Source organism: Pinus tabuliformis, chromosome 1_1 (genome assembly GCF_031772625.1).
Source record: "Pinus tabuliformis cultivar Carrire ecotype Pingquan chromosome 1_1, CPIR1, whole genome shotgun sequence".
Lineage (NCBI taxonomy): Eukaryota > Viridiplantae > Streptophyta > Pinopsida > Pinales > Pinaceae > Pinus > Pinus tabuliformis.
Genome location: NC_142297.1, coordinates 192,955,737 through 192,982,293, shown reverse-complemented (window position 1 = coordinate 192,982,293; position 26,557 = coordinate 192,955,737). Strand labels below are relative to the sequence as shown.

The 26,557-nt window shown below is 40.6% G+C and overlaps 1 pseudogene; it reads left to right on the top strand.

Annotated features, from left to right (window-relative positions):
* The first annotated feature begins 311 nt into the window (after positions 1-311).
* The window catches only part of LOC149212185 (phytochrome-like), a 42,095-nt pseudogene continuing 15,849 nt past the window's right edge, over positions 312-26,557 (top strand).

The following is a 26,557-nucleotide window of genomic DNA, read 5'->3' as shown; positions in this document are numbered from 1 at the left end:
TTTCCCTCGAGGGTTCCTGTTTTGGTGCTGGTGGCTCATCTGTTATTTCGATCGGCTGGTCAATGCTTAGCTGGATTTTCTCCAGCCTGCCTCTTATCCTTGCCAACCGAGCTGACTTCCTAGGCCTCTCGGGCTGTTCGGGTGTGCTGGCCACCTGTTCTTCCACCACCACCTTTCTGCGTTTTTCAGATTGTTCTGGCGTGCCAGAGGAATGTCTTAGTTTCGAGGCAGCACGCACTTCTGTGGCCAGTTCCTCATGTTTTTCTGCATGTCCAGATGCTCTAGAGGGACGTTTTTGTTTTACTGACTCCATGCGTTTCTTGGGTTGCTCGGGTGTATCCGAGGGATGCTTGGGTTTTGGTGATTCTCTGGGCTTCTTGGGTGTTTCAGAGGTACTAGCGGGATGCTTAGCCTTTGGGGATGGTGATGCCACTCCCCCTCCAATTGTTGTAATAAGCTCCCCCCAGCTACTCTGCCACTGAGTGAGACTGTGGCTCACTATCAGGCGAATCAACCCATGGTGGCTAACCACTGCGTCTTCATGGTGTGCCTTTTTCAGGCTCCGAGAGGCATCATGCAGTAATGAATTTAACAATGCAGGGAGATTCACAGAACATTTTCCTTTTAACACAGCCAGGAGCTTAAGGTGATGTGGTCTTACCACATCTTTTCGCCCTTCGCAGGTGATGTAGCTCTGCACCACCTTTGCCAATTCACTCCAAGGTTCTTCCAGCATTGCCGGCAGCACTCCTTTTCCCTTCACTGTTAGATTCTGTCCTTCGCCTTGGAAAAATTCTATGATCTTTTGCAACCTCTCTTTCTTTGTCGTCCATATTGGTCCTGAGGCTGGTAATCCTGTTACTTCCGCGATTATTTCCTTCGTGACCATTATCTGCTTCCCACCCACTACGGAGTGTTCTTCCTGCAAATTCTGTAGGAATTCCATGGCCACAGTTTCATTTGATTCACGCAGGCGGCTAAAATAAGTTAGCCACCCTGCCCTTTCTAGGATCTCCCAAGCAGCTTCGGAGACTACTAGCTCACTAGGCTCGCTTCTGATAGACTTGCCTCCCATGGTTTTGTTTCGGGATCCTAGATGGAACATCAATTATCTGTCGCAAAAAACGTAATCGCAGCAGAGAAAAAAACACAGAGCATGCATGCATGAAAATAGATTGTAAATACCAAGTTTTTGCAAAAATAGCATTGTCATGCCGTTAACCCATACCGTACCTTCGTACCATATCATTTCCGAATGATGTACTAACACGTGGCCGACAGAGTAATGAGGTCACCTCCCCCCCTCGCAATATGATAGGCTGTCCCAGCCGTCAAATGGAGGAGGAGACGCCATCCCATCACCAAGTCATAAAGGAACAGCATATAGAGTTTTGCCATGTTTCGGATTAGACAAGGAGATACCGAGATCGAGGCAAAAGGTAGATCGCGTTTTGCATAAGCCTGCGTGATGTGATGCAAGACAGGAGGATAGGACGTCTGGCACTCATATAAAGTCTGAAGTAGTCATAGTCAATACATTTGCCATGATTGGTGGTGATAGATATTCATGCGACATATTCCATCAAAGTGTAAGATATAATTATTACGAGGATAGAAAAAAGTATTTGATATGATCCAAATTGGTGTATATATTACGACTCCGATACGATTAACAGAGCTCTGCTGCCGACAGGTGTTCATAACCTTGGCAGAGTTGTTTATTTCACCCTGGAACCATGGTCCTTTGTGTATTTTTGAAGAGCAATTCTTGTCAAAATGCAGGCCATCATGCTGGCTTGGTAACCAGATAACCATGATGCCATTCACTAGAGAGGGGCGAAACGTGGGCAGGCCGGCTCGTAATGAGACCCCCTGTTCCAAGGTTTGTTTATATAGTGAACCCGTTGGACCATATCCCTGGTGTGGTGGCCATGATGGGAATGCCACTTCGCTTCCAATCTTATGATCATAGTAGGCTAGTTCTTTAATGAAACCCCCTATCCTGCATTTGACAAATAATTTCTTTTTATTTTGCTTTTGCTATCTTTTTTTTTTTCTTTTTGAAACAGACTTTGCTCTTGTGTAATTACACATAAGGGTGGTTCAGCCCTCCTTAAGAGTGGGAATGGCGGAAGAAGTCTTGTCATCCTAATAGGAAGATATAAATCTTCTGTTCTTATTTCCAAGTAATAATAGGGAAAATTGTAGGAACTCAACATGATGAAATTTTCCAACAAGGCAGAGGAGGTGAGACTATGACAGCAAAAATGATGAGCGTGTAGATCCTTCCTTTGTTGTTGCATCAATACTAGGGCTGTTAAAGATAGCGATTTATGATACGCTGATCTCGATATATCCTGACTTTTAAATTCATTGCATAAATGTATAGCTGCTACTTATGGCCTTGGAACGAGGATGGACAACACATCCTTTATATGAAAGGGACAGGAGCATACTACTCCTTTTTGAGAGGGAGGGTGAGGAGGAGTTCATCTGATGCATTGCCTTAAAAAGGGCAGCAGAAGCACACCAATGCTGTTTCCTTTGAAAAAGGAACAGCCAAAAACACACAAGTGCTGTTCCTTTTGAAAAGGAACAGCAAAAACACACAAGTGCTGTTTCTTTTGAAAAGGAACAGCAAAAACACTCAAGTGCTGTTCCTTTTGAAAAGGAACAACAAAAACACTCAAGCGTTGTTCCTTTTTAAAAAGGAACAGCAAAAACAGTCAAGCGCTGTTCCTTTTGAAAAGGAACTGCAGAAACACTCAAGTGCTGTTCCTTTTTTTTAAAAAGGAATAGCAAAAATCCAAAAGTGTTGTTCCTTTTGAAAAGGAACAGCAAGAACCCAAAAGTGTTGTTCCTTTTGAAAAGGAACAGCAAAAACACACAAGTGCTGTTCCTTTTGAAAAGGAACAGCAAAAACACACAAGTGCTGTTCCTTTTGAAAAGGAACAGCAAAACACACCAGTGTTGTTCCGTTTGAAAAGGAACAGCAAAACACACAAGTGTTGTTCCTTTTGAAAAGGAACAGCAAAAACACAAGTGTTGTTCCTTTTGAAAAGGAACAGCAAAAACACACCAGTGCTGTTCCTTTTGAAAAGGAACAACAAAAACACACCAGTGCTGTTCCTTTTGAAAAGGAACAGCAAAACACACAAGTGCTGTTCCTTTTGAAAAGGAACAGCAAAAACACACCAGTGTTGTTCCTTTTGAAAAGGAATAGCAAAACACACAAGTGCTATTCCTTTTGAAAAGGAACAGCAAAAACACACCAGTGTTGTTCCTTTTGAAAAGGAACAGCAAAACACACAAGTGCTGTTCCTTTTGAAAAGGAACAACAAAACATACAAGTGTTGTTCCTTTTGAAAAGGAACAGCACGCACAAATACTAAAATCATATATACAAAATTTACAATCTTATATACAAGATGTGGTAATAAAAGATGAATTTCTTACTGATCTATAGGTGAGGAAGTTTTTGCTTCCTCGCCCATAATCTCAATGTTAGTATCTTGGCGTAGCTGCTGACAAAAAGATTCCCGAGTGAGCGGTTTGCGATACAGACGAACTCGGTGGCCGTTTACCTTAAATGTATATCCAGACCCGTCGATTTTAATTAGAGTAAGGGTCCTATTGTCATGGACTTTTTGAATCTCGTATGGTCCCAACCAACGAGTCTGAAGCTTCCCGGGGAAATCCTGAAATCTAGAATCATATAACAGAGCCCAGTCTCCTTCATGAAATATCTTGTTTTTGATGAGCGCATCATGCCATTTGGCTCGCTGCTGTTGAATCAGTGCTGTATTCTGTAATGCAGAGAGCCTTATTTCATCTAATTCATTAATTTGGTGTAATCGACTTTTCTGTGCTTCGCTTAAATCCAATCCGACTTCTTGGGCAGTTCACAGCGTGTGGATCTCGAATTCTATAGAAAAAATGGGCTGCTTTCCAAACACTAAGTGATATGGTGAATAGCCGGTGGTGCTTCTCCATGTGGTTCGATAAGCCCACAGTGCCTCAGGTAGTCGGGCGGCCCAATCACGCCGATGTGAGGCAACGGTTTTTTTCAAAATAGACTCTATTACCTTATTGCTGCTCTCCACTTGCCCGTTGCCTGTGGATGGTATGAGGTAGTAATTTTATGCTGGACACTATAGTTATTGAGTGTTGCAGCTAATTTATGTCCCAAAAATTGTGGTCCTCCGTCTGTAATTACTTCTCTTGGAAGACCATAACGTACAAAAAAATGGAACAAGAACTGTATTACCGAATCTTCTGTAGCTCTAGGCAATGCCTCCGCTTCCACCCATTTGGTAACATATTCAGTTGCCACCAAAATGTAGGTTCTTTGGTTTGATGGCGGGCTGATGGGTCCGACGAAGTCCAAAGCCCAGCATTCGAAAGGTTCGATCACTAATTGAGGCCGCAAAGGCATTTCGTCGGCTGGACCAGGTCGTCCTGCACGCTGACAGCTATCATAGGCCTGGACAAATTTTTTAGCATCCTTGAAAATTGTAGGCCAGTAATATCCCGTTTGTAATACTTTATGTGCTGTTCTTCGCTCAGCAAAATGTCCTCCACATGGCCCATCATGGCAGGCTTTCAAGATATCAAAGATTTCGTCCTCTCGAATACATCTTCTGATTTCCATATCTGCGCCTGTGTGAAACAAATAGCCCCCAACCCACGAAAATCGAGTACTTTTCTAAACAATCTGCTTCCGTTCATTGGGGGTTAAATGTTTTGGAAGCTTACCTACTGCAAGATAGTTAGCAACATCAGCGTACCAGGGAGTCTGGACAGCCACAACAAATAAGTGTTCATCTGGAAATTGGTCCTCAACTGCTGCTGCTTCAACTGATTTTGGTATTCGTGAGAGGAAATCAGCTACAAGATTTTCTTTCCCCGGTCGATCTTTGATTGTAATATCAAACTCCTGCAACAGGATCAACCACCTGGTTATTCTTCCATTTGTAACGGGCTTATTTGCTAAATACTTAATAGCAGAATGGTCTGTATACAAAATAACAGGATATCCTGTAATATAGTGTCTAAATTTATTAACAGCATGTATCACAGCTAAAAATTCTTTTTCGGTGACAGTATAATTTAATTCAGCCGGAGTCAAATTTTTGCCGATGTAATAGATGGCGTATGGTCTTTTATCCTCTTCTTGGCCCAAAACTGCACCGATTGTTGTGTCTGAGGCATCAGTTGAAATTTGGAATGGTAAATTCCAATTAGGTCCTCGGAGAACTGGAGCTGTAGATACCAGCTTCTTTAATTCTTTGAAAGCTCGATCACATTTCTCTGTCCATAAAAAGTCAACATTTCCAGTTAATGCATGTAAAGGTGCGGCAATATGTGAATAATGTTGTATGAATCGTCTATAATACCCAGAAAAGCCAAGAAAACTGCGTACCTCTGTTTGATTAGTGGGGGTCGGAATAAGCAAAAGTATTTGAATTTTAGCCGGATCTACCTGAATACCAGCTGCTGAAATATAGTGTCCCAAAATGAGTCCTTCGGTCATCATCATGTAACATTTTTCATGACTCAAGCAAAGTCTCGTAGCGATGCAGCGCTGTAGGACTTTTTCGAGAGTATCTAGAGCTGGATCAAAGTCATCTCCATATGGTGTGAAATCATCCATGTAGACTTCCAATCCATCATTAATTAAATCTGCAAAGATGCTAAGAACAGCCCTTTGGAATGTGGCTGGAGCATTACATAAACCAAAAGGTAAGACTCGATAAGCGAACGTTCCCCAGGGACAAGTAAAGGTAGTCTTATCCTGGTCTTCAGGGGCAATCTGAATCTGATTGTATCCACTGAAGCCATCCAAGAAAGAAAAGAATTTCTTGCCTGCTAAGGTGTCCAGTACCTGATCTATGAATGGGAGAGGGAAGTGATCTTTTTGTGTGGCTTTGTTTAATTCTCTATAATCCACACAGATCCTCCATTTCCCGTTCTTTTTAGGTACTACCACAAGTGGAGAGACCCATTTGCTGTCAAAGATAGGATAAATAAAATTAACATCTAAGAGTTTCTGAAGCTCAGCTTTTACAACATTTTTTAAATGGGGGTTGAGTCTTCTTTGCGGTTGACGAACAGGTCTTGCATCTTTTTCGATATAAATATGATGTGTGCATAGCTGGGGATCAATCCCTTTCATATCGGGATAGTCCCATGCAAATGCCTCCTGATACTTTCGTAACAGCTGGATGAGTTTTGTCTCCTGATCTGGTGTCAGATTAGGTTAATATTTAAAGTTTTCCCCGGTTCAATTTGCACTACTTTGCTATTAGCGACAGAAGTCACAGGTATAATTTGGTCATGTTCGTCTTTCAGAGGATCCTCCTCTAATTTGTTATCAAATGCCGCTTTTATCATAAAACATTGTGTATACGATGTGGATTCTGTTTGATTAATGAATTTATTGATGGCATCGTCTTCCGTTTGATCTTTGAAATCTAGCGCTTCCTGGACTGTTAATGGGGGTCTAATATTGTCAGTGATATATGAGGCAGGGCGCAGGTTGGTTCTCATCATCGTGATGCTTGGCTGCGCTGGAGGGTACAAGATTAAATTTTTGATATCCGGCCCTCTGGTTATGGTCATGTTTCCCTGCCGGCAACCAATGTAGGCGTCAGCAGTAGCGAGCCACGGTCTACCTAGAATTAGCGGATGTCCATCTAGTCGGGTTCTTGGATTAATTATCAGGAAATCGGTCGGGTATTCCCAGGAGTCCACTGAAACCATGACATCATACAAGGTGCCTTCTGGTCTAATTACTGATCGGTCAGCTAGTTCTAACAAAGTGGAAGTAGGTTCTACCGATGTAATTCCGAGCTTCTGGCAAGTTGATGTTGTCAGGATGTTAATTGCAGCCCCTAGATCAACTAAGACGTTGGTCAAGATCTGCCCATAGATTTGAACAGTGACAATTGGGTTTCCAGGGTCCTCGTATTTAACCGGTGTTTCTTTTCCTGATAGGAGGTCGGATAAGGTGCCGACTACCTGGACTCTTGGGTTAGAAGTTACATTTCTTTTTGATTTTCTGCTACACAGGTCTTTTATGGTTTTTGCATATATGGGGATATCCTGTATAGCTTGAAGGAATGGAATTCTTATATACAAGTTTTGTAGTTCTCCCAGAATATCAAAATTTGGATATTGTGTTGGTCGTGGAATGGCCAATCGTTCTGGGAAAGGTGGAGGAGATGTAATTACTTGCTGATGAGCCTGGTCTTTACTTACATCTTCCTGTTGTGACGGTTGTTCTATAGGTAACTGATCTTCAATGTGAGTTGTTCTATGTCCCTCAGTTTCTATTATTCACCCAGATCTTAACTGAAGATCATTGCACTCCCACCGATCAGGTTCAATCTCTGAGGATTCTATAATTTGAAGAGATTGAACTGGTCTATTATTCGAATTGGGGTTGGGTTGGGCTGGGAGCTGCAGTCTCAGATTAGGCTGGGGATTTTGTTGTAAAGCTGCCAGAGTTGGTTGAGGGAGTGGAATTGATCCTGTTGGCTGATATGTCGATTTTGGCCAGTTTGTCTGCTAGGGTGAACCTTGCGAAGTAGAAGGGGTCCATTGCGGAGGATATGAATTATTCTGCTAATATGGTGGAGGATAAGGGAAGTTTGGCCAACCAAATTGGTTCATCCAAGTATTCAGAGTAGGAAACATTTGAGGTGACCAATTCGAAAACGGGGGCTGAGACTGATTTTGCCACATATTTTGTTGCTGAGCATTGAACGGCGGAGGTTGAAAATAAGAGGAGGGGTCTGAAAACATACCAGATTGCCTTGGCGGCCATTGACGACGTTGGTTAATAAAATATGCTGATTCTGGCTCCTCTTCTGCTTCTTTATATACTGCCTTCAAGCCAGGAAGCGAGGGGCATCTTTCAGTCAGGTGGTCCTTGGTACAGATAGCACATGTTTGGACTGTATCCAGCGGGCATTCCTTGTGGCTATGTTTCTTCCTGCATCAAGGGCAGAAAATCGCTAGATTCTGTTCCGCCTCTGCTTGCTTCTGTTTAGCCTGCACAATATCAAGCTGTGTAGTTAATGTCCCCAGGATATCAGTTTTAAAATTTTCTAACAAATTTCCAAGTTCCACACGTGTTACTCCCTCTATTGATGTTCTGTTATCTCTGGTAAAGCGATCATATTCTGCTGGTTTTATCCTCGTGCTGCCTCTTGAGCTCCTAATACACAGATCAATGATATCAGCAAAATTTTCCTGATAAATGTCTCCTTTCCCCATAATATTCAACGTTTCGATCCATTGTTCTTTCATACCTCTAATTAATGCGGTTTTCAACACGTTATCAGGCAGAGGTAACGATGCATAGGGAGATCTTTGCAAGTTATATTGGAAACATTCTACATATTCTTCTAGAGTTTCGTTTGATCTGGCTGACATTTGAAAGATTTCATCTTTTAGTTCTCTTGACCTACAGTAATCCTGATATTTCTTTAAAAAGGCTTCTTTCATTTGATCCCAATTGTTAATAACCCCACCACCTAAGCCCATAAACCATCTTAAAGCAGCCCCTTTTAATGTGGAGGGGAACAATTTTAATTTCTGGGGATCGGTGGTGTAATCGTATCCTCTACATAATACATCAAATTCGAACAAGAATGCATCCGGATCTTCTGACGTAAGGCCATGAAATGTGGGGATATGCTGGAGAGGGATAACTTTCATGGGCGCATTTGCTGCAGAATCTACTATAGGATATTGCAATGTAGAGGTCTGGGTGTTTGGCTGATTCTGCGCCATGGGATCGAATATATGCCAGTAATCTTCAGGAATTTCCAAGAGAGTGTTCCTTGGTTGAGAAGGGGTAGTCTTAACAGGGATTGTTTTGACAACACTCCCTTTATCAGGGATAATGATGGTCCCAACTGTCTGAGGTGAATGAATTTCTTCAACGAAGATTTTTGCAGCGCTTCCTTTATCTGGGCTATTTAAAGGCTGGTTTGGTTCAATAGGAGATCTAGGTTCCCCGATTTCCCCTGTTTCTCCTCCTCCTTCGCAAAGGTTACTAAGATTCCCTTCGTGCAATAGTCTAGGAGTCAAATTTTCAATTTCTTGAAAGTCCTGCTCCTCTGTTTGACTGTGCACTTCAGCAAAGGCTTCAGATGGTGATCCCAAGGCCTGAAGGGAGCTAGTAGGCTGTTTAGAATTGATTTTCCTATAACCTACTGATGGCTGAGATTCGGCTTTCTTCTAGATCTCGTCGATGAAGGTCGTTCGTCCAAGGGTCACCGGCCCCTTGGCTTTGGATGGAGGCTTTTGATCTTTTTCTGGCTTTTTCTGCTTAGTCATGCACTCCAAATAAACTGCTAAATCCTATTTAACCAATCAATTCTGCTAGGAAAGCGGACGGTGGAGCAGGGCTTTTACATGCTCCGTACGCAGGTTCTTACCTTCCGTTTTTAAAATCCAACTCTCCCCCAGCAGATTCGTACACTACCCTGTTTAAAAGACAAATGGCTATACCCTTTTCCCGGCAACGGCGCCAAAATGTAGAGCTGTAACAAGGGTCTTTTTCACCTCTAGTTATCTCACATTACAAGTCAATCCGGGAGCGTTTTGTTATTGTAAAGGGTATCTCAATTTGAGGCTATTTGTCAGAGTAATGCTTAGTAGTATAGGTCTAAGGAAATACAAGAGTAAACGGGTGCTAAGCTATGGCTAAATTACTTTTGCATAAAGAAATCACACGCGGAAATTTTATCAGTCAAGGGTACGGAAGCAGTAACCCATCCCTCTAGAAACTGATGAAGGAAAAGGAATTAGAGTATGGATCATGGATTTGGGAGCATAATAGCGTCTGCTGTGTCTCACGACAGCCTTGATCCTCCTCTCACACCAAACCAACGAATGCAAGTAAAAAGGAACAGCAAGAAAGCAGAATGGAACGGCAATTCAGAAATGGAACAACAGTAAAAGGAACAGCAGTAAAGAAACTAAATCTCGCGAGTTCAACACTCTCAATTCTTGGCATCAACTTACATACAAAGAAAGAGAAATCTTTTGTACAAATAGACAGCTTAATCAAATGGAACAGCAAATCACCATAAACAGGAAACGTCAATCATATATACACATAATCTGAAATGATCACCAGCAGTCCATCACTCCAACCATATGTAGCTGAAACATTCCACTTATAAATTCTGTAACGGAAGTAAACAACTCAGAACAATGTTATGTAATCGATTCTGGAAATATGATGTAAACTTGTTACAAAGATTTACAAAAGGAAAACTACTGATGAACGAGTATGGAACAGCATGTAAGTATATCAGATTATCAAGAATAATAAACAAACCACACAAAGCCAAACTGTAATGATACAATCAGCCAGTGTCCGTTGGAGCCGGGCCCTTAGCTTCCAATGGCACACCGCCGTAACTTACTTCAGATGCAGGGAGAAAGTAACACCAAATATATTATATTAACGCATCAATGATAGTACAGCAAAACTAAGTCTCAAAGAGACTCGATAATCTGAGTTTAAACCGACTGTGAAGTCTGTAAACAGAAAGTAAAGATACAAGATAATCGAAAGTCCCTGAAGTCTTCGATGCTGCCCCTTTTTATATAAGTAATGGCGCAGTTAACTAAACAACAAAATAATTGAAAGTAATGATCCCTCAGGATCAAAGATCCTGAGGGATTTGTTAAACTGTTAACTCCTCTCTTTTCTCTGCCTAGCCTTCCGAACTGACAGTCCTTCATCTCGTCCCAGATTGATCTGCCTTGATTTACTCACCCTGGTCTGGATTTTATTTGGTTTTGGAGGGACAGCAGTTATCTTCTCATGGAATTCTCGTTTCGCACCGCGCTTTCCCACTTTTGTCTTTTCCTGCATATTGGGTCATTCGTGCTTATTCTCATTACATTCTCCTTATTTTATAACAAAGAAAAGGTTACAACTATTGCTTGAAACACCACTAAGTTATTCGTTAAAACATACCTTTCCAATGCTCTACAAATACCATGGTCCAAAACCATGTAGAACCAATACCTTGGACCCAATACCAGGGGTCGATACTTCGGACCAAATACCATGGACCAATACCAAAATACCATGGACCAAATACCACGGACCAAAACCATGGTTTTCGACATGTACGCGCCTTTCCTTCAGCGAACCTGCGTGTGTACGTATACGCGCATTTTTCTCTTCTAACATGCGTGTATACGCACTTTCATTACGGTCAACCTGCGTATATCTTTTTCTTGACCTGCTGCACTATGATTTGACATCTGAGTGAGTTGCCATTCAAGGACAATACTTGTATCATACTTCTAAGTAAGTTGCCATTAAGGACAACACTTGAATCATAATGCCAACAGAGACCACAGGGACCCAGATAGAACATTGCTCTGGGGAAGATGTTGAAACCCAAACTGAGACTCTTTTGGTTTATTCAATGGAAACCAAAATAGAGCCATGTCGTTTAAAAGATAGTGAAATGTAGACAAAAGACCCATGTTTTTGCCCATGGGAAACCCAAACGGACTTCCCTACTATGAATGTTGTCATTCAAATAGATGCTAAAGAAAACATCCAAGTTGATTATTTCATGATTCAAGAAGCGGTTGAGGCTGCTGTTCAGACTAATCCTATGGAAACACAGGATTATGAGGTCTAGACAGAGGAGACGTGTACCTACATTCGCCTAGTAAGGGAATCAGTCATTAGAAAATTGCAGAATGAATTAGTTAAGACTCAGCAGGAATTAACTCGGAATAAAGAGGAAGTAGTGCCCCTACAAGTACACTAGGAATTAAGGAAGAAATTCGAGGCACTCACAGTCATAGAGGATGAGACCTTCGCTCATTACAGGGATGAACAAAATAAAGTTGAAAAAGCACAGGTCAAGTTACAGAAGGCTAAAGAGAAATTGGAGTCTGTTTTCTCTCTTTACTCAGATACCCTGTCATGTTGAGCTCCTGCCACCAACTATGCATTGTTCCTCCTAGAAAGGTGTTTCTAGGAAAACTAGTATTCCTATAGAATGCTAGCCCTCTAGGATTGGCAGCTACCCTAGAAACAACAGTTTAAAGCAATCCAATGATTTCTTCTATGTGTAACAGATAAGAGAAAGATAATGGAACCAACCTGGAAACTTCCGCTTAATCCCTTGCTTGTTCTCTCTCCCCTTTGATAGATCTTGCAACTCCTCCCCATACTTAACATGCTTGGAAAATACCTGCACAAGTACAACAACAAAGAACCGTCAAAGCATCATGATCTATTAAAATGTAAACATTATAGAATCAGATATATAATGAACAAATGATAGCATTCACAAATGATAACATTTACAATTTCACAATCATATGGAAGAAAACTTGAAGAACTTTATTAATAGAAGGAAGAATTACAACCTAGTTGTCTGATCCAGCATCATCCTCCCAGCTTCAATCCCTCTTCACCTCATGAAATAGCAAGATCACACCAACGATACAATGCTCTTTCCTCAATTACAAACTATCAGCACTTACTTGCAATTCACAATATTTCAGCCTCCATATCTCTTAGATGAGGGATCCATTTATAGATGTGTGCAAGGGTGTGAGTCATCCATGGGTTTGATTAGTGTCATTCCACTTGTTACAATTGGTTCCATTTGGAGATTTCTTAGATCCCTTATTCATCCTTGGGCGAATTCAGAGAGGCAAGTGGCACAAGAGAAGTTTCTAGAAGATTCCATTAGCAACCACCTAGCAAATTGTCTCAGACATTTGTCCATCCTCGCCCATCGCACCCTATAGAAGGCCTAATTAGTATGCATTACACACTAGAATTGTACCACTCAATATGCATCGTACTTTGTCGGGGGGCAATCACTATGGTTCAATTTAGGCAATCTCTGGATGATTTCTCAGATGGAACTTTTGGGGAATGATGTATTTAGAGGACTATGTTCCTTTAGGGTATGAAACAACTCTTTTAGGGGTTGATGAGCCCTAATACATTGACATATAATTTTGGGGTTGATGTGCCCAAATATGTCTATGACAGTTGCCCCCTAAAGTATGAAGTCGTAAATATTGATGTCAGGTGAAATGATTTATCATGAGGATCTGAAGTTTCGAACTGGAAGGTGACCTGCATAAGTTACAATACAATACATCATCATAATATAATTTTCATGATCTAGCTGAGGGAGGCATTCCCATTCTCAACTTTCTAAATTCATTTCATGTACATAGATCAGATAGTCGTCTGTAGATACAAACTACTGAATCCTCAGATATAGAGTCATCATCCATGGTTAGGATGACCATCTGTGTAGAGACTTTGTACATTTGATGTTTTCATGTCCCAAAATATATTGCAGCCCAGATGGATGAAACTAGATCCAGGGTCTTCAAGCTCATTCAATCTTCGCTCAATGTACAAGTCAATCCATCTGAAGAGATGTTCTAAAGTCAAACATGGAAATACAGCACCTCATTACCAGCCAATAATGTGAGGTGTTAACAGACGTGAGAGGAATCACCGATATTGATAATGACCCTCATGATACTACATTACAATTCACGTGGTGTGAATATATGATTCGATGTCGAACACCACGCAAAATCTTTCGGTCGAAGGCCATTGATGTCAACCTGTCGACGGAAGTGAGAAACTTGCCACTGGTTTATGCAAGCTTCAAAGCATTGAAAGGGTTGTTTCTAAGTCAACTTCTTGGATAATGAGCTGACGTCGACAAGAAGTGACTCGTCGTAGGAGGGCCTTGATGTATCCCACATCTATGACTTGAAACAAAGCAAATGATTTCTGGAGGTGAAAAATGAATTGATGACACAAGGTTTAGGAATGGTGGTCATGAAAAAATGAAGGTCGGAGGTATTGCAGTGGATGAGACATTAACTGGATGGTGATTTATCAATTGAATGACTTCTCTTGAACATGTCGGCAACATTGAGATGAATTGGTAGCGTTAACCCCAGAAGATGGATGGTATGAAAGACTAATGGTGAGATGACCGGTGAATGGAATAACCCAACCCAAATCAATAATGGTGATGAAGTGAAAGTGTCATGTTCAAGAGTGACTTGCTACCATAGATTCTTCAAGTTTTTTCCCTTTTTCCACAGTCATTTTTGACCAGTACCTCTTTATTTTTGTCAATCTTGAGGAGGATAACATATGCTTGTTCTATGAAACTTGGTCTCATCTAGATGGACAAGTTTGTCGCTATTGTTTTAACGAGTTTAACGACAAAGATAACTTGGTCCTTTTCATGTTTAGAGAGTTTGAAAAGGGATGAAAATAAAACTCCATAAGTTCTTTTTCATAAAATAATCCATCAGGTCTGGAAAAGGATAAAGTAATACAGGAGGGATGACATTTCCAATCACTTTAACGAGCTGAAAAGGCCAAGCGCTCGACAATATTTTCATGTTTAATGAGCCTGAAAGGAGTTTAAAGAGGACTCAATTTTGAGGAACAAGTGGTGTCTAGGGTAGCAACTGGTTTCGGTAATGTTGGAACTTGTCAAAACATGTTGATTTATGTGAAGAGGCTAGCTAACAAGACCACTCATTGCAAATGTTTCTCAAAAAAGGTAAAACAACCAAGTGCAAGTGTATGATCAGCCAAAGAGATGGTGGTGATGAGATGAAAACAACCAAGGCTCAGAAGGTTGACAGAATGGCAGTCATAGGGGTTTATTAGTTGTAAATGGGTTCATTTTTAGACAAGCTTGAACCATGGGGAACTATGCTTGGATTCCGTTTTATTTTTACACAAGCTTGAAACAAAAAAACTATGCTTGGATTCCATTTAATTTTTACACAAGCTCGAAATGAAGAAACTACGCTTGAATTCCATTTCATTTTTACACAAGCTCGAAACGAAGAAACTATGCTTGAGATTCAATTTCATTTTTACACAAGCTCGAAACGAAAAGCTATGCTTGAATTGGTTTGCATGCCCCCAGTATGATGAAAGGGAGAGTCTTTGGTAACTAGATGGAAGTCACTACGGTGAGGTAGGATGGTTATCCAACACCTCTTTGGTTTCGTCCATAATAGACAAAGGTGAATGGTATGACAGACCAATCACTTAACCTACAGGGAAACTTATCTTTACCATTAGGTGCATGCCCCCCAAGCTTCATTACATTTACTAGACTACTCATGGCTATCAGGTGGATGGAATGAAGGTTCAAGTGATATTGTTGATGTAAATGGACCGTTTAGGGATGATGATTGACTTGGAGCTATGTTTAGACCGGGAAATGAAATTTGGTCAATGGTGACAATCTTGCCTTCATGCGGGAAACACATCACTCGAAAGAGTGTTGAAACAATAGCTTCCATGTTATAAACATAGTCATGCCCAAGAAGTAAATTGTAATCTAAAGGTCCTGGGACTACCATCACGTTTAAATGAACAGTTTTCCCTCCCAAAGTAATAGGTAACTTAGGAAGGGTCCCTAACGGTCGACTAGTTCCTTTGTTAAAGCCTAACATATTCTGTGTAACAGGCATAAGCGGTGGTGAACCAAGCGCTTTCCAAGAAGTTGAGGAAATGATACACACTGATGCACCTTCATCTATAATAGTGCCAAACATGATCATTTTACAAACCTGTACTATGATCCAGAAAGGTAGATAAGAAGGAAGGCGGGATCTTGCTAGTCGATTCCAATCAAAGGAAGTCACTAGACTACTTGGCGGGGGTACCGAAGAAATGGAAGAATTAGCCCCTTGAGTTACAAGAATTGGATGGTTTTCCTCCTGTGTAGATGGAACAGGCGGATTGCCCCCAAGTTTGTTAGAATCCGAAGTAACAAAAAGAACTTGAACGGTATCATTTCCACTCTCTTCGAGAAAGGTACGATTAGCTGAAGGCGAAATTCGGTCAATTGTTACCTTGACCTGTTGATTTTGGTCGGGTATAGACTCATAGGATTCACTTTCACAGAGAGTGGTTTTGACTGACAGTTGATTTAAGTCAGTCAATTTTTTAACTAGTGAAGGATTTAGGGAGAGTTTCCTGTGACCATATGGAAGTCGCTACGGTGAAGCAGGACAGCTATCCAACACTCTTTTGGCTTCATCCAAAAAAGGACAAAGGTGAAGGGAATGATTACCTTCACATAACCTACATGGAATCTTGACCTTTCCCTTTTGTCCATGAACTTTACTATCACTAGTTGATGGTGTGTTACCAACATAATCTCCAGAGGTTGATGACATGGGATGGTGTGAATGGGAAGACCATTCTTTCAAGATCCGAGGAAATTAAGGAAAATCTCGATGAAAATGGTCCCCCGCACAAATTATGCATGGATATTTAGCTTTAGGAAGTTTAATGGATGGATTTTCATTAGATGATGCACTCAAAGCAATGGTTGCTTGGTTACCCCCTTTCTAAATTGGCTTCTTCCTCTTCTCCTTCCCTTTCTTCTTCTTCTTAGCCACCTGGTTACTAGTATCACTACTTTCACCAAGTGAAGAGGAAGAAGGCGAGGGAGAAACAAACGAGGAATAAGGTGAAGGGTAAACTTTAGGATCAACTGTAGGTTGATTTTATTCAGTTGAAGGTGTACTCCCATTTTGAACCAAAGAGGTTGAAAACATCTATACTGGCAGGCCAATGGTAAGTCCTGTAAGGGACAGTGTAGCCATATAAGGAGCACCAATCTTTCCCCAAGAAAGAAAAGGACTAGGATTACCCTCAAAAGGGATTCCTTAATCAGTGGACTCTGGATTCATCGCCATATGTCTCAACCTAAGATCAACTAAGGAATAGGGATGTTATTCATAGTTAATTAATTTTAATCATGCTTGGACACAACTTTTCTTTTTCAGTTTTTAAGAGTCGAGAAAAAGCTAAAGATGACTCTAGTCTCCTTTGATTTTTAATGAGCATGAAAGGAAAAGTGCTCAGATGGACCTTTACTTTTAAAGAGTCGAAAAGGAATGAAAGTTACTACTCTAGAAAATCTAGACAGAGGGATTGCCAAACTAATTGCAAAACTGTAATATCCACCTTGGTGATAAATTAAAGAGAAATTACCAAGGACTTATGTATGGTAGTCAATCTTCCCGAATGTTGTGTTCAGTGCATTGCGATCAATAAGGTGGCAGACTCAGCTTCCTATGGATAAAGGATATAAGCCTATTGTGGTCTCCCAATATTTACATGACGGTACGGGGAGCACAAGTCCGTGCTAGCATTTGTCATATCAAGGAGGAGGAATCACCCAACCTTCAATGAAAATGATAGCCACTAGTTTTAATGACGTTGAAACACGTCTCTAGCCTAGACCTCTAGATATGTTGCGTTAAGTTCCAAAACATTGTTAGGTTCATTGAAATTTATTTTAAAGTTGATCTTGTTTAGATTTTGCCTTTCAATGGTTCCGCATGTGATGATGATTTGAAATTCCTAAAATGTAATCTACAATTATAAACAATCTTTGTTTATTTTGCAATGAAAATCCTAGCTACTAGGGAAAGAAAATAATAGTGCTTTTTAAACAAAGAGCAAAAAGAGCACACACTAGTGCATTTTCCTAAATCATATCTTCGCACACAAACCAAAAAAAATGCTAAATGCAAATGCATGTATTTGTTTTCGTTCTCCTTAATGTGAAAATTTCCAAAAAGGAAAACTAAATGCAGCAAAGATTTGAAATATTTCACTCAAAGCGACATTTTCGACAATTTCTTCTTCAAAAGAGAAAGGAAGACTCAACGACACTTTTCAATTTTAAATAAAAATGCTTTCGACACTTCGAATATAAACAAATCAAACTAAATACATGAAGAAAAGTTCAATTGATTATCAAGGGAAGAAATAATTCACGACACTTCTCTTTTCGACACAAAATGACAATTACGACACTTTTTGTACCAAAGCGACAAATCGATTTAAACAACTTTTGGACAAAGGATTGTAAATGAGGAACAAATACAGAAAAAAACACTCACTAATCCTAATGTAATGGAGGCTAATCTAAGTGATGCAAGTAAGTTTCAGTAAAGAGGTATTGTTCATTTACAGCAAAACAACTAAAGAAAATTGAAAAAAAGGTAAAAAACCCTCAATTTCAAGAAATGGAAAAAGAGTTCAGTCAGTCATCGCACCTGGGCTTCACAGAAAAAGATATGAATCGCACTTACTACATTCAAGAGGTGTGATTCATACTGGTTTATAGTGGAAGATAGTGCCATGGTCCAGGGAGCGCAACTAAAATGGGTTTTGGGTTAGATGTGCAGCTGTTTTCAATGAGTTAAGTTGAGTTTTGATGAACAGTAAAGAGAAAATTATGAAGGAATGTCTTGAGAGGTTACTGAGCTACCAAAAGGGAATCTAGATGTGCTTGGAAGTCAAGTGTTTAATCCATAAACTAAACTAGAGATTGACTGAAGCAGCATTCATCTACTATGCAATTGCAGAGCAAGAGCAGTTCGAAGGCTACCTGGCTGACTTCAGGCTCTGTCTATAGTTTATAAAACAAACAATAACAACAAACAAACATCTGTTCTCTCCCTAGCAAAGTCACCAATTTGTTTCTAGGAAAACTAGTATTCCTATAGAATTCTAGCCCTCTAGGTTTCGCAGCTACCCTAGAAACAACAATTTAAAGCAATCCAATGACTTTTTCTATGTGTAATATATAACGAAAAGATAATGGAACCAACCTGGAAACTTCCGCTTAATCCCTTGCTTGCTCTCTCTCCCCTTTGACAGATCCAGCAACTCCTCCTCATACTTAACACACTTGGAGAGTACCTGCACAAATACAGCAACAAAGAACCATCAAAGTATCGTGATCTATTACAACATAAACATTATAGAATCAGATATATAATGAACAAATGATAGCATTCACAAATGATAACATTCACAATTGTACAATCATATGGAAGAAAACTTGAAGAACTTTATTAATAGAAGCGAGAATTACAACCCAGTTTTCTGATCCATCATCATCCTCCCAGTTTCAATCCCTCTTCACCTCATGAAATAGCAAGATCACACCAACAATACAATGCTCTTTCCTCAATTACAAACTATCAGCACTTCCTTGCAATTCACAATATTCCAGCCTCTAGATATCTTAGATGAGGGATCCATTTATAGATGTGTGCAAGGGTGTGAGTCATCCATGGGGTTTGATTAGTGTCATTCCACTTGTTATGATTGGTTCCATTTGGAGATTTCTTAGATCCCTTATTCATCCTTCGGTGAATTCAGAAAGGCAAGTGGCACAGGAGAAGTTTCTATAAGACTCCATGAGCAACCACCTAGAAAACTGTCTCGGACATTTGTCCATCCTCACCCATCGCACCCTATAGAAGGCTTAATCAGTATGCATCGCACCTTGGCAGTGTACCACTCAGTATGCATCACACTTTGCCAGTGGAGCAGTCAGTATGGTTCAATTTAGGTAATATCTAGATGATCTCTCAGATGGAAATTTTGGGGAATGATGTATTTAGATTACTATGTTCCTTTAGGGTATGAAACAACTCTTTTAGGGGTTGATGAGCCCAATACATCGACATATAAGTTTGGGGTTGATGTGCCCAAATATGTCTATAACAAAAGGTACTTCCTACTGAAGATCAAAGATGTTAAAGCTGGCAAGTCTGTGGAAATCAAAACCACCCCAGACTTGGTCAAGTGTTTAATAGAGAAGAATGAGCAGGTACAACGCCTCTTCTGTGAATTATACATGCATAATTTATTTTTAGAAGATGACTTAGACAACAATCTTGGTCACTTCATAGGGGATATCCAATTACAAGCCTTTCTTTCCTTGCCACTAACCAGATCAAATGGGCTAAAGCCCATAATATTTTTCAAAAGAGAGAATATGGCATCGACCTATGGGTTAGGGGAGAACCTACAAAACCCCTGCATCTCTCTATTAAGCACAAAAAATTCATGAAAAGAACAGGTGTTGTGGGAAAATTAGGGCCATTCCACATAGACATTATACAAGCAAGGAAGGAGTTGGTGAGCTCTAGTATTGCAGCAATAATGATGCAACTCCTGGGGCTTCCTTCTTTACTTTTATCAACCCAATAGTTTGTAACAAACTTGGAAGTGACGATGCTATATGCACAAGTACTAGGTCTTACTGCAAGCTGTCACTTGATCAGTTGGCGCAAGTTCGCTAGGAGCTTAAGCCAACTTATATGAATTCTTAGAAGAAGCTTTTAACTGTAATGAAAGAAAGCTAACTCGAAAGAGGCTATTCTACTTGCAGAAAGAGAATGAAAACTGAAATGAAATGCAAACACTAGCAAACCCTAGTTTACCCACTAACCCTACTTTTGCAAGAAAAGAGATGGAAAATACTGAAATGGGTGCCATTGACTACTAAAAAGGTAATTTTCATTTATTCAAGCTACTTCTAAAGAGAAACTAAAAGAAATCATCTTTTTGTACTTTTCAGCATTTTTACGTGGAATTATTATGCTTGTGTTTTGACTAGTTGTGGTTGTGCAGAGGTTTGGTGGCAAAGGAAGATGGAGTTGGCTTTTGTAGAAGGTGAGGAAGGTGTGGAGGGGTCCTAAGAAGCCCCTAGTACCCTTTTGAAGACTTCCATTGCAATCAATCTTTGAAAAATAACTCACAGGAATTTCTACAGGAGGTTGCAGAGATCTACAGCAGGATCTACAGGAGGAGGCCGAAGGCTGTTTTTGGAGGATTGAAGGTGGAAAAATGATGGAAAAAGGAGAATGAAGGCTAGATGAAGGTGTAGGGGGGTCTATAACTTGTCAAGGAAGATCAGGAACAAAAGAGATGGTTGGATTTGTTTAAAGGGTAAGGAAGAAATTTTGTGAAAAACCGTAGAAATTAGGGCAGATTGGCAAAATGTGGTGAATGAGTGGGAAAACCTTGGAGAAGTGAGTTAGTGTTGGCTGTTTGATGGAGGGATAGTGGGCTGGAATGTTCTACAAGAGAGCTTCATGCTTACTTCTCAAAACTGACCAAAGCAAGAACCGAAAAACAAAGTTTTGTCTATTTTAACCTAATTTCTTACCTAAAACTAGAGAACTACTAAACAGTGTCTTATGAACAGGAAATCATGTGAGAAAACCATGGTAAATAAATAGGAAAAGCTCTAAGCATGTGAATCTAAACTAATGTCAGCTTCTCCAACTCGAAATATCACACTAGCAATTGCATTGGAAAAGCAAAAACAATGTTTTTGGTGGCAGCAGTAGTGCCTTGATCTCAAATCATGGTCCCAAGGAGGGAGAAAGGAGATCAAGACTTGTTGTTGACCTTTTTGGATCTTTTTCTGTCACTACAACAACCTACTTAAGCAACTTGAAGTAAAAACAACTATTCTACTCATCAAAAGAAACCTAATTTAACAAAGCAAGATTAACCTAAACAACAGAAATTATCTCATGAATGCAAGCAAAAGCATATAAATACACAAAAGAAGTGCTGGGAAACTTGGGTTGGGCCCTAACCCAAGAGCTTCAGCCCTCTAGAAAAGATCAATGCTAGTTCAAAATTTGGCAATTACATCACAAAACTGTCTTCAAAAAGAGCTCGAAAATGAGCTGAGTACAAAGCTGCACAAAAGTGCGAAAATATAGTATGAAATGGCTAACCTACTGAGGCTTGAAGCCTTCTTATTTATACAAGTGAGGACTCCCAATAGTCCTCCTAAACTTAAGGAACTCAACTGTCTAGAACTAAAGATAACAACAGCCCTACTTGACTTGCTCGGCTGCCCCTTGGAATCATCAATGTGGGCCTTTGTACTCCGAGCTGCTAATGGAGAATTCGAGGAAGGGGTCATTAATGAAGGAGACACCCCTCCTACAAGTCCTCATCCTTGTTTCCTCGAGTTTGGCTGCCATCTTGCTCATAAATTCTTGGTCCTTGTCCAAAATTGTCCAAAAAATCTGCAATAAATACTCATTAGACTACATGGAAAAGTGACTATCCCCATTCACTCTATTGACATAAATATATTCAAAAACATGCATAGAACTATTGAGAATGGTGGATTAAATGAAAATAATAGGCAGAATGAGCCCATATAGTTACCCATTTCTAGGGCTCATCATCACCCCCCTGCTGAATGGGTTGCTCATCCTCTGAGCAACTAATCTAGTTCTTCATCTTTAATAGCTCTAACAAATTCCCTGACATCCCAAGCCTCTAATGTGATGTCTTCCTCTTTGTCATGGAAACCTACTTTCCTATCCACTTCCTCTCATTGTTTATGTTTTTCCTCCTCCTTAACTAGCAACAGTGGAGGACTGAATTTAAGACCAATCCAGTTGGATTTCATGTTTTTCATTGATTGTTTATATAGGGGCACTCTCCTCATAGCTTCCCTCATTCTAATTGGGGAGTTATACTCCCTGATCTTTAGGCTATATGATAATGTATTCCACCTTCTCATGCAGACATGAAGGCAGTCATCACCAAAAAATCTCTCCATATCTTCAAAGTGAGCAATAGCCCGCGCTTTCCTATCAACATAGTTAGGGGAAACTTGAGGATTGGTTGCAAGGTGTTGGTGGGCATAGATGAGATCCAATGGTTCTGTTGGTTCTGCCCTTATCTCAAGGGATCACTTAGCTCCTTTGCCATGATTTTCTGAATTTCCACTGCCCTCTTTTCTTCATGGTTCAGCCAAGAAACCATAGCCATTTGCTGTAGGTCTCCCAATGCAGCATTTGGATCCCATAAATTCATGTCAGGAAGTACCATGTTGTGAAGGTAAAATTCTGCTAGCTTGGCTTTATCTTCGGCTGAACCATTATCACATAAATGCATAAACTGGCCATAATCTTGAAATGGTGTTATGCCCCTCTGGGCCAATGTGTTAATCTGGAATTGGAGCCACTGATCTTTGAGATACAATGCATATGATCTAGCTAGTTGTCTACATTGTAAGGCCTCCATTGCCCAGCTAGCCATGCAGGCCATCTAGGCTTCCTTTTCCTGCAGTTGCTTTTTCAAAATCAGCACTTCAGTTGCTGCCTGAGATTCTTTTTCTTGCTGTTGTTTCATCAGTGTCTCACTATCTATCTGTAGTTCTTCTTCTTGCTGTTGTTTCTTTGCTGCTTCACTATCTGCCTAGGGTCCCTCTTTTTGTTGCTTTCCTTCCAAAATTGGTAGCTTATCTCCTCCTTGAGGTCCCCTTTCTTGTAACTACTTTTTCAACAGTTCATTTTCTTCCTATAGTTGAGCTATTCTAATGCTCTTTGTGTGCCTTACCATGCCCAATTCTCTTCTGATCTCTCTCAACTTGTTTTCCATGTGCCCTATATCTTCGACCCCTTGAGATTTGGAAATCTACATCTAGGTGTGGGTCCTGACTCGTTCCTTTTCTAGTTCAAAGAAGAGAGGCACTGCGAATTTTTGTGGGATGATCTTCCCACCTTCTAGAAGATTGTAATAGGAGCATAAATTAGGCTGAGGGCTTGGCTCAGGTATTTCTTTGGCCTTACCTTCCTCTTGGGACTATTCTTCTGCCTTCTTTTCCAATTTTTTAGTTTCCTTGACCTTGGCTAGTGTCTCCTGTAGAGAGGTTTTTCCCTCCTGTAGGACTGCTTTAGAGTCCATAAATTTGATCCTTTCCTTCCAAGTGGAGGTCTTAGGACTCCCTCTCTCGTAGGTGATAGAGATTTTGGAGGGAGATTCCTCTCTTGTCACAGTAGGTGCATCCTCAATGATAATGGGTTCTTTTGATGATGGCTGTGGCTTGCCTACCTTAATCCTGGTGCTCCTCCGGGCTTGGAAATACATAGATGTCTGTCTTTTTCTTTTCCCCTTCTGCTTAGCTAGAGTGATCAATGCAGCAAGGACAATTGTTGCTTCCCTTGCTAGTGTCTCAGGAGACACTTCTTCTTGCTGTTCTTTCCCTTCATCCTCTGTAGTTTTTCCTGTATCTATTGTTTTTGTTGTCTTTGGTAGTGTCTTCTCCTTTTCTTTCTGAGTTTCTGCCTTTCTTGTGGCAGTCTTTTTCTGAGCTTTCTTGGGCTTGTTCTTCTCAGCTTTTGTCCTCTTCCTCTTCTCTGTTTTTGATGCTATTTTCTTTTCTGCCTTAGGTTCAACTGTGGTTTGGTCTGGTTTCTCTTCTTCTTTCTGTTTTTCCTCTTTCTCTTCTCTTATTTGAATATTTTGTGCTTCCTCATGAATTTCCTTTCCAAGTTCCTCTATCTGCTCTTCCTCTTCACTGCTAGATGGGCTAAGGTCATCAGTAAGAGTTTTGATGTCATCTTCTTTGGACATGTTCCTGAAAATTTCCAGGCTATAGGGATGGTATATGTGTGTAGGGCATCCTCTACCAACAATTTGATGAGCCCGTGATGGGCCAGTTGGTCTGGAACCCCTACATTCAACTTGGTGCCACACTCTATCAAAGACTGGAGGAGAAAATATGGTAGACTGAGTTTTCTAGCTGCAGGTAGGTCCATTCCATATCTTAATTCATGCAATAATATGAAGTGATAACCATAAACTATACTGAATCTACCTTCACAAGAGATATATTTCATGATCTGGTAGCTGACCTCACCCCATGGATGAGGTAAACTTGTCCTTCTGACCCCATTCTTATCTTCTACAGGATGTTCATCAAGCTGAAAAAATGTCTTTTTAGCAACCTGTCCTAGTGGTTTTTCCTCTTTGCTCCAAGGGAGCCCAAGTGGAAGATCTGTGACTCTGCTGATGAATTCTGGTGTAAGCTCTATGGTCAAACCCCTGAAACTGACTGTAGCATGGGTTTTTGAATGTGGTCTTAAGGACATTAAAAATTCCTCGGTCACCTCCTCATCATATCCATGAATTCTCTCGAAGAAAGACATCCAGTTTTCCCTGGTGAAAAGGGCCACCACTTCTGGGTGCTCATGCAATTTGTTGGAGTTCAAAGGCTCCTTTCTCATAAAACCTCTTGGCATGGTGTTTAGTGACCTCTGAAAATTCTCAGGTGAGGAAGAAGGCAACAACTTTCAGAACTGGAAACAGAGGAATAGCTGATGTTTGTCTTTCTGAAACTAGAGAGGGAATTTCTCGTGTTCTTCTTTTCTCACAACATCAGTTTGCAATTTTTCCCTCCCTTCAAACTGTTTTCACCCTGAATTTACTTCTCGGCTTTTGGAGGAACTTCAATATTTTGACAGAACAGAGAATATATAAAACAATGTTTTTTCCTCACAGAGTAAACAGACTTGCAAATTTGTTTTTTCACAGGCTTGGTTTCTATGGTTGCATCCTTTTTTTTTATAGGAGAATACAGGCAAGGAGAAAAACAGATTTTTGAGTGTGGAGAAGAAAATTGAAAGACTGTATGGAATTCAGGAAACACAGGCAAACTTTTGAGCTCTCTTTCCTTTCTTTTTTCAACCCAATACTTTGCTTCTAATCCACCACCTTGTATAGATATATCACATGTAGAGTGGGTTTCTGAGCCTACCTCTTTTCAAGCTCGAATTTGACAAAAATTCCGAATTTTTCCTCTGTAGAGCTGCTCTCTGGCCTTCTTGTAGAAAACCTCCTGTAGACGGTGTTCCTACTCTTGTAGAATGCAATAATTCTCATGTAGAGCCCAATAGGCAGGAGGGTTTTCAAAAACTAGCAGAAAATGACTGGTTCATTGTTCTGAAGGTGGTGGGTGAGCGCTGCAGTCGAGAACTCGTCGACACAAATGAAACAAAAGGTGGTGAAGGCTTAGACCGCACTGTACTTAAGCTGATGGTGTGATATGCGGTGACGAGGTGAGGTGGCCGGATGGGTATGTTATCCCCATCTGGACCGTTGGTCCTATGCCAGTGTCATTATGGTTTTTCATGTCGCCTGACCGCCATCACCTCCATTATTCCTGTTATATGCTACCACCACTACCGGTTCTGAGTTTTTCCTTCTTGAGTTGACGGGCCACACGTGCTGACTGTGTATCTGAACTGCGGTTTGAATGGGATGAAGCCTGTTTGAACTCAACAAGGGTGATTTGAACTGAATGAGGGTGGCCAGTTAGCTGGCCACCGATTTCATTTAATCGTTACCATCCCAATAGTGCATGCAGTTCATAAATAATATTCATTCAATAGAGGAACAAGTTTAGCCACTTACCTGTTAGTCGTTGTTGTGCTCTACATGCTCAGAGTTTGGCACTTCAGTTTCTCATTGATGCTGCTGTTGGTGCTTTGCATGCTCAGATTGTGGCACTTCATTTTCTCATTGTTGTTGTTGCTGGTGCTTTACATGCTCTGAACTGGTGGCTTATGCTGGTGATTTTTCGATCAAGCTCTACTCCTTGCATGTTGCATACATCTTGGCTACGCCGACCCTGTCTCTGGAGCTTGTTTTTAAAGGGATCAGCTGCTACAGAAATCCTGTAGGATTTCCTATCGCTGCTTCTCCCTCTGAAATTTCAGGCTGATGCCTGAGTAGGGGCTAAAGAGACAGCTGAAGAAGGTTTTTAATTAAAGGAATAACAGCTGGAAGGCATCAGGTAAGAATAAGTGAAGAATGTTGTTGTTTTATTCATTATTTTTTTCA